The 3,240-nt window shown below is 47.9% G+C and overlaps 1 long non-coding RNA gene across 1 annotated transcript; it reads left to right on the forward strand.

The window, feature by feature from the left end:
• Positions 1 to 407: 407 nt before the first annotated feature.
• LOC120838633 lies at positions 408 to 1,273 on the forward strand. The gene is made up of 2 exons (XR_005715157.2): positions 408 to 776; positions 1,175 to 1,273. It is a non-coding gene; the product is annotated as an uncharacterized LOC120838633 (long non-coding RNA).
• Positions 1,274 to 3,240: the final 1,967 nt, after the last annotated feature.

Consider the following 3,240-nt stretch of genomic DNA (forward strand, 5'->3'; position numbering starts at 1 on the left):
CCCTCATGTCGTGCCGTCGGGCGCTTTGAGGTAAATGAAATGAAAGCCGAGATTTTTAATATCTAGATCGGCGATGAGGTTGAGTAAGCCACGGAGCAAGCTAAACGTGCCCGCAAATTGGGCGCAAGCCAGGTCTTCAGTAAAAAAAAAATATATATATATAAGAAAAACATTTACAGGGGAGTTTGAACGGATCGGCAAAAAATGACGTTATAAGATTGGTGGAAAAGGTGTAGGAAAGCGTGAATAGCACGCAAAATTGATAGGTCGATAGACCAGTGGGCTAGACGGAGGTACGGAGGTATGCAGTTAAACGGCAGACAGAAATTTAGATGTCCGTCAGGTGGCGCAAGCTGCCGACCGATACGACAATAAGCTACAATTTACCTATCTTATGCAGCGGTAGCGTCACCCGCGCTCCCTGCGCCGCCCGCGCCACCTATTCCACCTTCATTCGTTCTCAAGCTTCGGGGAGGTGCGTTGCTGAAGCTCACAAGTACGGAGAGCGGTCTTCTCGTAAAGATTCGTTGCCGTAGTACGAGGACGACTTCATGATGAATTCGGCCCTTCAGAAGAGCTCGTCGATTTTCAGAACCGCTGCAATGCAAGTTCGACACACTTCGGTGACTCGCTACATAGGCACTCCACCGCAGGTTCGCATCTCGACTGCCGAGAAGTGCGCTCACATTGCGGTCATCGTCGGTACCATCCTCGCCGGTCCAGCCTGGGTTCTTGTCCACCTGCAGGACTACAAGAAGTAAACAGTATTTAGTACGGTACGTAGCATGCAAATTCTCCGACGAAAAAAAAAATAAAAAAATCGCGCAATGACTTTGTCAGATTATCTCGTTTCTGCGTTTTAGGCTTACGGTGTTGTGCAGTACAAGTTTTGTCTTCGACTCGGTTAATAGTAGTAGACGAATTGTAATTGTTATAGAATAATGGAATATGTGTAACTTGGCGCGCCTTTGCACGAGCTGGCTGTTTTCGTAGTGTCCGTGGTATTCGTGCGAGCTTTTACCATCCACGCACTATGGAAGTGCTAAGCAATCTTTCCTTAGCTTCCAGTACGGGCTGTCCTTTTCACTTTTTTGTGTCTGGTCAACGGTTTGGTTACAATTCTCACCTCATTCAGTATAGTGACAAGCTTCGCTCTTTTTGTCGTTTGTTGCAGTTGCACTGCGTTGGTCAAGCCCCGCAAGATACAGACATGGCACAGCGGCATCCTAGTTTTGAGGAATGGAAATAAATATTCGTTTACTTGATAGTGACATTGTGTTGTATTCGGTTGGTGTTCGAACGCACTTTTGTGACTGTTTCGACCGCTTTAGGTCATATGTCCTAATCTTCATGACCGTTCGGCCCCTCTTTAACTACCACGTTAGAATTGCCTCTTTTGCAACTACTCTCTCTCCATGGTACACTTTGTCTGAAGTTGTCTGAATGCATGGTTAGGTTTGCCCACCGTGGGTATTAAGCACGAGTTAAAAGGTTGCAGGACGTTCTGGGCACTCGGCATATCGCCCGCTTACGCTTTGCGGGCACCCACTGTAACCTTGGCCCTCATAATCGAAACTGAAACCAATGCACCTACCAGCATTCCGGTTGAGAAACCATGAAATATGTCACATTAGTGCGTTTTAAAATAAATGAAGTCCTAAAAATATAGTTTGCATGTCTGTTTCTTATAGCGAGTTCGTTTCACGGCACTCGTGCCCACGCGTGCCCACTCGCAGCGTGGAACGGGTTCGTTTCGGCCGGCACTCCACGAGTGGTTGCACTCTCCGAGTTCGTTTCAGCGCTGATACCCCACGCGTGCATGCACTCGCTGCACCGAGAAAATCGGGAGTGCGCCAAAATGCAATCCCGTCATGCCTCGCTCCGGCGGGGCCGGCGAGGAGCGGGAGCAGACGACGAGGGTTCGTCTACTACGATGTGTCGCGGAACCGAACGGAACAAAAAGTAGATTTTCTGATAGAAATCGCGTCCCGCGGGCCACGAAATCAAACGCGAGCTTGAATTGTGAGCGTCTGCTATTTCCCGAAGGAAGCAATTGACAACCCGTGATTTATTTGCAGGTTTTAAATCGCTCTGTTGCCGTACAAACGCTGAAATGTACCAGTGTGTAAAGAAATGCTCAGAACAAACGTAACAGCGGCCCCCGAGATGTCTATCATCATCCGTGTGCGGGTGAAAAATTTAACATTTGTCGGCAAAACTCCCCCGGCAGAAACCTCTGACTGCCCAGTAAGCATCAGATAAAGCTAAAGATGGTAACTTTACCCGTGGATTGGGCAACATCATCATGTTTAACATTTACCTACGTCAGCTAACTTGTCCCGTCGTATTTTGTTCGAGAAAGCTCTCGTTCTTGACGCCCTCACCAAGGCTAATATCTGATCCACCTATAATGACGATCCAAATCGAAAGTCCCAGTTTTGCTGGATATTCCAACAGGCTAGTTTTAAGCCGTACCCTTTCAGTGGTTCACGCATAATACCATGCTCAAACGGATCAAGCTTCTGCTCGGACAGCATCATCAGTTTTCTTCAGTGTAAACGGTTATAAGAATTGAAAGATCGTAACCAGCTGCTTTGTATACAACCGGGTGCGAAAATTTACGCCGTCTGTAACTATCTCTACGGCAGCCGAGCTGCTTCATCGCAACTATAAACTACAGGTTGCAGCGACCACAGTTTGTAGATAAACGTTGGTAGCCGACTGCATTCTCGCATTCCCACGCATCACTCCGAACAGAAAGGCGCTAGTTTCGGTTTGAAGTCGGTACCTTTTCTACAACATAGATGGCGGCAACATCAGTCTTCTGCACGCGGTGCATTTGGCGAGTTCGTTTGAGTCCAGTTTTCCGTGCAACACTCTGTGAGTGCGATGCATTCTGGGAGAGAACTCGAACGGTGCCAGTGCGTGTGAAACGAACTCGCTATTATGCAGTACGACAGTATAAAAAGATGCAGGCTAGCTAAAGAGTAACACACTTTCGGATTCGTGCGAGATTAAAGTGTCATTCGATGAAACGTGGGCGTTCGCGGCGTTCGCCATAAGTAACGTTAACTATAAGTGAATGCTCCCGCTCTCGCCCCTCGCTTTGGAGTGGAATCGGCCTCGGGGTTACCGACGTCGATGCCCTTAGTTGAATCAAGTGCGTACGTAGTGCGTACCACCTCAAAAAAAGAATAGTCCCTCGATTTCCGCCTGATGACGTCAAAAGGTAATTTTGTC

This window comes from Ixodes scapularis, unplaced genomic scaffold (genome assembly GCF_016920785.2).
Source record: "Ixodes scapularis isolate PalLabHiFi unplaced genomic scaffold, ASM1692078v2 PGA_scaffold9__187_contigs__length_104089568, whole genome shotgun sequence".
Taxonomy (NCBI): Eukaryota; Metazoa; Arthropoda; class Arachnida; order Ixodida; family Ixodidae; genus Ixodes; species Ixodes scapularis.